This window comes from Oculina patagonica, chromosome 2, assembly GCF_052425735.1.
Source record: "Oculina patagonica isolate OP01 chromosome 2, crgOcupat, whole genome shotgun sequence".
NCBI lineage: Eukaryota > Metazoa > Cnidaria > Anthozoa > Scleractinia > Oculinidae > Oculina > Oculina patagonica.
The window spans coordinates 29,948,037-29,957,300 of NC_135759.1; the positions used below are offsets into that span (position 1 = coordinate 29,948,037).

The following is a 9,264-nucleotide window of genomic DNA, read 5'->3' on the forward strand; positions in this document are numbered from 1 at the left end:
GAAAAGAGGTGTAGTGAGCGAAGTGAATTTTACTCGATTCCTGATAACATAGACACGCAATGCGCGCAAGTGTTTTAAGGCCTCCAGAGAATTAGACCTGTTCTCTGAGTACCTACATTTCTAGTTAAATTACATAATATTAACATGCCTAATTACCAGCCGAAATATTGTGTTATTGTCAGTTTTCTTGAAATAGACCTTAACTTAATTCTTCTATTGATTTTATTATTTTGCCTAATCTTCAAAAAACAAAAACAAGAAAAGTAAAAATAAAAAGAAAGAAAACAATTAACAACAAGATGGGAACTCCATCTGTTGGCCTTTCGGCCTGCTCTTGATGAGCAGCTAGACGACAATCAAGCTAGGTGAAGTGAACCGCTGAAGTGCTGAAAAGTTTAACATCATTTGTTTTGGCAAATCTTTATTTTCCACTTTGTTGTTTTCGATTCTTGTTTCGAAATTACTTTTCCGAGTTTAGTGGTAGCCACTTTGATCCTTCTCCTTAGTGAACGCGATTTTATGTCGCCAGTGAACATTATATTAGAGAAATCCGGGACTCGAGGTGCCACTACCACCTGATGAGTGTGCGCCCGGTCTCCCCACCACCGCGCGTGAGTGCCGTGTGCGCTCGACTGAGTGACAGTCCACCTGCGCTGCCCCCCCGACCGCCTGCGTCCCGCTGTGACTGTGACACCACCGGGGCGCAGGCTGCTGTCCTAATATTACTCGACTACCTGTGGATTCCGTCTTAAACTTCTCTATCACTCGCCATCTTCAATTTCAACCAGCGTTTGGTAACGTTTGGCAGCCATGCAATGATGTCATCGATATCCTCACTTCAGACCGAGCGGTCCGGGTTCGAGCCTGTCGGGGGAACATTTTGTTGTGTTCTTTGGTAAGACACTTTACTCTCGTAGTTGTCTCTCTTTACCCAGGTGTGTAAATGGGTACCGGCGAGCTCAATGCTGGTAGGTAACCCTGCGATAGACTAGCATCCCACCCAGGGCCTGGTTGTTCCAAGGTGGATAACGCTATCCACTGGATAAAATCACTATCCAGTGGATAAGTGCTGGCAATACATACTAATACATACTACGCTATCCACTGGATAGTAATTTATCCGGTCGATTACATTATCCGTTCTTTGAACAACTGGGGCCAGGGGGAGTAGTCGCTTAATGCTACGTAAACCGGGATAAGCTCTGGCCTGATGGGCCACTAGCCTCGACGCAGACTTTACCTGCCATATGGGTGATTACCCTCCATTCCATATATTCGGTGTCATTCATCTAAATAACTTAATCATTCATTTCTGAAATATGATTAAATGTGTAAAGTAATGTTAAAATCACAATCCAAAGAAGCTGTTTAATAGCATTAAATTCAATTCAACTTTGTGAAGTTCTGTTCATCATATGCTGTAATGGCTACCAGCTGACGAGGTCTTCTGACGAAACTAGTTTTTGTAGTCGCGTATGTTAATTAATGTGTGTTGAAAGTAAACGCAAATGAGATTTTCTCATATCATTTTGTAATTCAATTCATTTCTTTAATTTAATTCAATTCAATTTAAAAGTTATAATTTAAGGGCTATGAGATTCGTTTGCGAATTAAATTATTTAATACTGCTAAACCTTTGACGCGCCTTACCATAGTAAATAATTTAGATAATGCTTGCCCCAACCTCGTCCCCAGAGTCCGTAAATTCTTTTGATCAGTACCTAGATGGCGAGCTCTCGCCAGACCTGATTTTCTCAAATGTAAATGTCTTAGTAAATAAAGTGAATGGAAAAGACAAGAAAACAAGTACTCTGAGCAAACTAAAAAAAGAGAGACATCAGAACTAGCAACAGTTCCTGGTCTTGATGTTGATTATTTTAAACGAATAAATACAGACTCTGGACAATCCCGAGCAAACATTCGCGCTCTGTTTTTTCTCGCTTGGTAGATAACTTAACGATTTGACCCAATAAAATACGATATCGATGACGTAAACAGCTTGCATCTTTATGACGATCCGTGTTGTATCTCTGATTTATTGTTGCTCTGTTTTGAATTTTCGCACGCAACTAAATGAAGCCGAAGCCGAAACACCGTATGGATCTTTATGAAACTTTTTTTGGAGCTAATCTGCGACGACTTTCCTACAGAGGAAAAGTTTAACACAACTTTGTACTTGAGCTGGTCTGATTGTTGCTACAAGTTTAGTACACTAGTTAGGTCGGTTCTGAACAGCCAACGATGGTAGAACGAGCTAAATTCACGGATTCACATAGACCACGTCTTGCTTCTTCAAATAACCGTTGCCTTCTAGTTAATGATGGGGAGTAAATGTCTGTGCTGTACGGCTCCTTTACACTCCGTTAAACTTGAAAACGGAGTAATAACACCAGTAGAAAATGTTAAAGGCACTATAAGCAACGGGAAAAAGTATACGCGAGACTCGATCGATGATACTCGCGTTATTTTCTAAGAAAGCAAACTTCACAAGTTCCTTTGTTTTTTGAAGACCACCAAGGCTGCTGCTTTGAGGCCGTTCAAGATGTCTCCTGGGAGATGTTTTGTTATCATAATCATCGTGATGGTTTTCAATGTCCATTCTTAACGTTTCAGTCTCGTTACCCTGCAAAAATGCATCAACACACCAGATATTAATGAAAAGCAAATGAAGTCAAACTGGCTAGAGTGTTTATAATGAACTTTACAACTCTTTTGTCGACAGTACCACGGGGATGTACATAATGTCGTAGTTATGGGAAAAACTCCTCTCCGGCTAATGACAACTGAAGGCAGATTTCTATGTCGTAATTCATGGAAAAAACAAAACAAATAGAAAATATACAAGTACTGTATTGAACTAAAACTGTGCAACGCTATCGAATGCAACTTGAAAGGATGAAACTGAATTAAACTGGGACACTATTCAAACTTTTAGGTAAGAACACAGTTGTCATGGCAACATTACGTTTTTCTGGGCAAACAGTTACCATACCAATGTCATGGAGGGATAAGTTAAAGGTACTGAAAGCTTCAGAACCCAAGAATAAAACCACTTTAAACTATTCGAAAGGGATATCATACACCCTGTAGGCCTCAGGGCTTATTTAAAATTAACTCACGCTTTTCAGAGGCACCATTTCAAAGTCAACTTTGTCTTTTTCTTTCTGTTGCTCTTTGAGTTTTTTCTCGTCATGAAGAATGACGATGACGTACTCCACGACAGCACCAAACACAAAAAAGAACGAAATAATGAAGAAAACATCAAGAGCCTTGATATATGACACCTAAGAAAAACATCAACAACAACATCAGTTTAACTGTAAGCGGTAAGAAACATCGGTGTCATTTTATTTGAAGGGGTAGCAGTTCCTTGAGCAAGTTTTACGCATGGGAGCAGTTTTGAATTTGCTAAAAAAAATAATTAAGTACTATAGTAGTAAACATCTGTTATTCGGTGAAACACTACGCGCAATGGCTAAATGGCATCATGTGTCCACCAGTTGATATGAATTGTTGCGTGCAACATTGTGCTCACTGGAGCAGAAGTGGAATACTTCAGTCGCATTGCGCGCCAGAACAATGTCAACTTGTCTTCACTATATCTGCAACACTGCGCCCAAAGGTGAGGCACTAGTATCTGCCATTTCCTGCCCTCTGTTCATCAAATATCCAACCCAAACACGACGATCAGCTTATTTTTTCGAAATTACTAAAGAGGTGTGGTTCAATTTTTTTTGGCTTTTTTATCCCGATTTCGTCACCCTGAATTTCTGTAACGTGATCGTGAACACTGGTACTCACTTGGCGCATCTTCAATGTTGCGCAAAATATTGTAGCGTGTTGAAACGCCTTACGAAAAAACTTTTATGCATACGTCTAGTAGAGAACAAACACACAAAAAATAAAATATTCCTCTTGATTCGGTTACCTTCGTTGATGCATGAGTTAACTGATCTTTTAGATTAGCACTACATCCACTGCCCAAGATGTTTTCGAGTCAGGGCATGCTTACGATAAAATCAACCGGTCTATATCAATATATATTTTTTGCAACACTGGTCTTACCTTAGGCACAGATGACCGAAATGAACCCATTAGCGTTACTATAGTTAATACTGTTGTCACCCCCAAGGCCACGCGAGCGGGAACTGCCTCTTTTGAAATCCAAAAGCTCATCCACGAAAGGACGACGATCAGAACCGTCGGTGCGTAGATTTGGATAAACGAGTATCCAAGGCGACGCTCGAAAATGAATACTGCCCACAGGTGTGTGTAGTCTGAAGCTTGTTAAAATAAAGGAAAGTCGTGTTATTTTAACCTCACTGTCAAAACGCTTGCAATTCGACCGACCGACCGACCGACCGACCGAACGACTGGCGGTCTATCGGTCTGTCTGTCTGTCTGTCTGTCTGACTGACTGACTGACTGACTGACTGACTGACTGACTGACTGATGACTGACTGACTGACTGACTGACTGACTGACTGACGGAAGAACGGGCGAACGAACTGACTGACTGAGTGACTGACTTTTCTTTACCAATAGTCTGCGAAGTAAAAATTACAACCTGTATTACAAAGTTAATTTTACTCACTCGAGCCACGGGTTCCATACTGAACCATTTCCTTTTCTGGTCTTGATATCCGTCAGGGTAAACTCGTTCATTTCATCAGCAAGAATGACGATCCCTTGTTTATCTCTGGCTTTCCAAAAGTAGTCGACATGCTGAAGTGGATAGGCATCTGGAAAGCACGAACAACAGTTTAGAGAAAATCGTACAGCATAAAAATTTTGGGTAGGAAACATGAATGGAGTGTTGTACATAAAGAAGAACATTATCAATTTCAAGGGATTGTGACTTTCAATTGAAATAATCAACACAAATTTAAATATATAGTCAACTCAACAGCTCAGAAGAGTTAGGTTGCAGGACTGTTCGTCAAGTGGGTAGTCCCTCAGATCCAACTGGCAGTTTGCTGTCATGGTTATCCTGCAAGCAGACACATGTTATAAAATAAACACATTTATCCATCAGGTTTGATTTCGTTACTATGACCTTGTTTTTGCTTTTGCTTTGCCTGGTGAGTTTGAATTTAAGACGAAACTGCCACTCCAAACGTAACATTTGGGGGTAGCAGGGGTGGCGCAGTGGTGAGAGCGCTCGCCTTCCACCAATGTGATCCAGGATCGATTCCCGGACCCGGCGTCATATGTGTTGTTGAGTTTGTTGGTTCTTGTCCTTGCTCCGAGAGTTTTTCTCTGGGTTGTCCGGTTTTCCTCCCTCCACAAAAACCAACACTACTAAATTACAATTCGATCTGGTATCAGTGGGATCGGAAGAGCCACTATGTGGAAGATGCTATGTAAATTCCCATTTATTTTAATTATCATTTTATTAAATTTCACTTTTGTGTGAAATAATTATGTAATAAAAATCTTTTTTTCACTAAATTTATTTAGATTTTGTGAGAAACCCCTTTACTTTACCTTGAACTCCAAGTGATCTGACCATTTTGCTTGATTTTTACCCTGCTGTTGTCGGCTGGCACATTGTGAAACACGGCAGTCTTTATGTTGAGGAAAAACGTATCTGGGAGCCAAATCAAATCTCGATAAGATCCAGTCAAGAAAATTGGCTCATCTAGAGTGTGGTTCAGGCGTGGGTCGTGCCAGTATTGCCGAAAGAACACATCGACAGAAAAATCCTACAAAGTGAACAGTCAAGGTACATTTAAGCTTTACGTCCCACGGAGTACATTCCCAGGTAAGGTACGAATTACCTCTTACTTAAACAGGGGCACTATTAAGGGGATTTTACTTTGTTTTTGGTCAAAACGGTGCTGCGGACTACGTTCCTTCGCCCACCCACAATGTACCTAGAACATCGAGATGAAGCTAATTAAATCGTGTACGGGAAATCAACCGTAATTAGATTTTAGCAATTTGTACCCAGACACAAGAGCAGAAATTGAAAATGTCTTAGTTCCCGACATTTTCGATTTTAGCTCCTCTTCCCAGGGCCACGCGAATGAATGACGTGTGCGCGATGTGATTGGGAGAATGATGCGGGATGCGCCACGCAATTCGACTGTCAGAAGATGAGCGGGAGTGACGGAGACGAACACGGGAGTGTGGCGAAGAGACCGAAAATGACAGTACTCGTGGCCGGGACTGCAAATGCAACTTGCACCACATGGAGGAGACGAAATCAATGTGATTCTACCGCCGCCAAAGAATGATACCTCATCGCTCAGCCGCAGCCGACACACCCGAGGCCAAAAATCCCGACCACCGTCGGAAGCGCCGAGACCCGACCCGGACACTGACCCTCCCTGACCCGCGTCTCCTGTCCTCCTGGATGTCCCCGAGAGGGAGCAGCCCGAACGCCAACTCAAATGTCGACGATCCCACGCCCCGTCCGCAGCCCCAGCCCCCCCACGAGCAGGGAGACGAACAAGAGGGGGGCACCGGATGTCGTGGACGACATCCGGAGCAGGACCAGAGCCCCGCGCGACCACGTGACAAAAGAAACGGAAGGCCTGGGAACGAGAATGATTTTAGGTCAAAACCTCGGGCATGCGTATTAGACTTATGATAACGCCCATGGCTTTAGTGCCACAGTATACTTTTTTTAAAAAAACTTGTCATTATTTTAGGTTTTTATTGATTTAGGTATGTTTTTTTAGCTTTTGACTGTTCGAAATCATGCTTATATAGCCCCTTTAAGCAAAAAGAGAGCGTATGTTAGATTAGAATCGACCCCAGCTGTTACTGGTTGGTCGATAGTGATGTAATGACTTCTTAGAAACATACCATGTCAATCTCTCTCACTTTTCCTAAATGTACTACGGACATGTCCACGGTAATGTTAAGTGGAGGACCTGAAAAAAAAGTTAAGCTGATTGAAATTTTAGAAGCTTTTAAAAGCTTCTGGAGGAATAAAGTTTGCTCATGGAGGAAAAAAGGTTAAGGAAGTATAACATCATTTCCTCTTCTTAGATCTGGAGAAACTTGGATTGGTTCTTTATAAATTTCTTGAAGATATCTTTGATCAGTGTACGATTTGTGAGACAAAATTTTGGCAACGCTCATTTTCTAAATCATGATAAATGTAGCGCAAGATATACGTTACCTTTGTAATAGGGCCTTAGTCGTTTATCGTAGTTATCTTCGTGAAACAATTTCTTCATTGTATCTGTGGCACCCTTGTAGCTTTGAAAGAAAGTGATGTGATTACAATTTTTTTTTTTGAAGTTGAGTATACATTGATGTAGTAAGTAGGTAAAACTTCATGTAGGTAAAGTGGCCCATTCGGCAATGAGTCTGGAATCCAGAGGGTCGACTTTTTAATCACATTCTGATTTCCACATGAATATTTTTCCCTGTTTGGGAGAAAATAATTGGTAACTTCAATTCCATGACTATTTAAATGTCAGGAATTGACCCATAACGTACTACTCACGTTCTGCAATTTGTATAAAACGTAGATTAACGTGTTTCATAACCTGTTTGATAATTAACGTGTTTAATCTATGGAGAGACGGGTACTTCTTTTATAACCGCTTTCAAAGCGACGAGCTATCATAACGTAGTATTGAATTGCATTTCATCCCGAATACAGCGACCCGAAACGTTTAGTCTTTTTTCTGGTATTAGTCGTTAGTCGTTTGTAGTCTCACAGCAGCCCCTATATCACTTTCTAATCCGTCCAAGTCGTACTTATCCAGGTTTTATTTTGGATCCGTCTTTCGTGTTTTTCCTCCTAAGCAAATCGTTATATCTGTTAATTATGGTCACCTGTGATTTGTAGATAATTAATTTTTCCAAGACGAAAAATTAACTCCGTAAATTTATTCGAAAAAAGATTACCAGATGTTTATCACTTCCAGTAGAAGGAAGATTACGAGTGTGAGATTGTTCACCCTTAAATCTGCGTTAAAAACTCAATTACTAGAATACCTCTGAGACTAGTAGGAATTATAAATAATCGCTATCGGACTTGTAGAACATGTAATGTATCCTCGTGCACGGAGATAATGTCAGTAAACTCAGTCGGTTCAAGGAAACCGTTAAGATTTACTCTTCGCTGAATCACTCAGAATCCCCTCAGTTTCTATTAAATATATGGGACAATTATTCTTGATTTATTACAAAACGTACTTAAAAGATTTTAAGTTTTGATCCTTTAGAGTTTCTACTAAACAATTAGCATGCACTCTTTTCCATGAGCATAGTCAACTCGCTCGCCTCATTGACTATTCGCTCATAGAACCGCGCCGTATTAATTATTAAATATAAAGCTGGACAAAGCGCTAAAGTATTTTAATTGTTTCAGCGCTTTACAGCTCTCTTCCTTTTGAGTTTAAGTTTGACAACAAATGTAAATAATCTTGCTGCTGAATCAAACAGAAAAGGCATCCAACGTTTAATAACGAAATAGTTCATATTGAATCTAATTCATTCTACTATTTGGTATTTAGCATCAAGAATGCTGTATCCGACATAAATTAATACATTGTTCAATTTAGCATCGAATTTCTTTAAAATACGAGATGATACCTTTTCTATCTCCACAAATTGGCAATTTTTGAATTATGTAAAATGCCCTTCAAAAGTTCATTCATACCTATTTTCTGAAGACGAAGCTACTGAATATGAGATTGTGTGAACATGTCATGAAATATATCATCAGGAACAGTGGTTGGTACATCGCGGCTGCACTAAGCTGAAAGTAGAAAACAAGAATAAAATAATAATACAATAACAAAGCGATGGGAATTTTTCAATTGAAAAGCCCCGACAAACATGAAGTTCCCTTAACGACAATTTATTTTAAGCACAGTGAGTTTACATTCTTGCTCAGAACTCGCAGATTTTCGTTGTAGAATTGAATGCTTACATTTGGTTCAAATAAAACGAGTTTCCTTTTCGTACTTACGAGTTGGAATTGTGAAATTGTAGATATCACATCACGAGAAAACTAACAGCTGCAAGATTTGACTTTATCGCAATTAACACCTTCCATATATTCAAACGCGCATGCAAATTAGTGCAATTTATTCTTTTGCTATAAGTGAAAGGATGCAAACAATTTGCATATTGTCTCTTTTGTAATTCAAGGAACAATCTACTGTAAAGTAAAGTGTGGGCATCGTATCCGTTGATAACATTTCGTTGGTGGTTTGAAATGTAACCATATACGACCACTTACCTGCTCTAGTTCTCTCAGTCAAGATGAAACCAAATTGATAAGTTGCCGATAGC

The 9,264-nt window shown here is 40.1% G+C and overlaps 1 pseudogene across 1 annotated transcript; it reads right to left on the bottom strand.

Annotated features, from left to right (window-relative positions):
* Window positions 1–1,481: 1,481 nt before the first annotated feature.
* Window positions 1,482–7,419, bottom strand: LOC144642280 (glycine receptor subunit alphaZ1-like; annotated as a pseudogene). Its single transcript, XR_013568716.1, has 9 exons — window positions 7,355–7,419; window positions 7,133–7,212; window positions 6,814–6,881; window positions 5,488–5,705; window positions 4,908–4,990; window positions 4,595–4,742; window positions 4,066–4,283; window positions 3,120–3,284; window positions 1,482–2,623 (listed from the first exon to the last, which is right to left on the bottom strand). The product of XR_013568716.1 is annotated as a glycine receptor subunit alphaZ1-like (transcript).
* Window positions 7,420–9,264: the final 1,845 nt, after the last annotated feature.